Source organism: Penaeus monodon, chromosome 31 (assembly GCF_015228065.2).
Source record: "Penaeus monodon isolate SGIC_2016 chromosome 31, NSTDA_Pmon_1, whole genome shotgun sequence".
Lineage (NCBI taxonomy): Eukaryota > Metazoa > Arthropoda > Malacostraca > Decapoda > Penaeidae > Penaeus > Penaeus monodon.
The window spans coordinates 4,057,497-4,058,430 of record NC_051416.1 but is presented as its reverse complement, the minus strand read 5'-3'; the positions used below and the strand labels follow the sequence as shown (position 1 = coordinate 4,058,430).

The 934-nt window shown below is 38.8% G+C and overlaps 1 pseudogene; it reads left to right on the top strand.

Moving 5' to 3' along the window:
• Positions 1-6: 6 nt before the first annotated feature.
• The window catches only part of LOC119592831, a 38,746-nt pseudogene continuing 37,818 nt past the window's right edge, over positions 7-934 (top strand).

The following is a 934-nucleotide window of genomic DNA, read 5'->3' as shown; positions in this document are numbered from 1 at the left end:
CATAATGCTAATGTGGTCAGTCGGGTGCTGCTGAAGGACTGCATTCCGGGCCTGGAATTCCCGCAACGCTAATCATGCGGAGGTTCCTGTGGCTCGTCCTGCTGTTCCTGGGCCTGGTGTGCGTGGCTGCCAGGCTGAAGGACCCCTACAGCATCCTTGGGGTCCAGAAGAAGGCCGAGGGACAGGAGATCAAGAAAGCCTACAAGAAATTGGCCAAGTTGTGGTAAGGATCGAGGGAGGGAGGGAGGTTGGGTTGTTTCTGTTTGTTTTGCTTTTTTAGGTGTAAGTTCTAGTTTGATATGTATTTTGATGATATTTTCCTTTGGTAAGATGATAATGGAAGGGATTTATTAATTTTTTAACTCGTTTGAAACTCGTGAAGCAAGAATTACTTAAATATTCAGGTGGAAATGGCAGAGCTCGAGATTCTAAATTTGGGCTTTTGGGGGGTTTTGTTAATGTTATTTTCTATGGTTTTATTTCATTTTAGGGACATTAAGAGCACGGTAATTGTGTTTTTCCTTTCATTTTGGATATTGATTAAGGTTCTCTGGTTATACACATGGGAGCAAGTACTATACAATTTTTTTTCCTTGACCAATGTTATGTACTACGGTTATTTTATATTCCAACATTGTTATTTTCCCTTCTTTTTAGAACTTTCCTGAAGGTATGCATGCGATAATAGTGTGATATTTATTGCCAGGAAGACCTAAATATCTGAAGCGAATTAAGGTGTGGCTTCCAAGTAATTTCTAGAAAATACTCTCATGTTCTTGTGAATAATGTTTCTCATGCTTCGATATGTATTATTCATAGTGTCGGTAAACTATCAGTTATATGTGTAGATTAACTCTGTGACTGTAATTATATTTATAATGTTGAATAAGCCAAAAGCACATTTATTGGGGAAAAAAAACGCCTCTGGATCTTG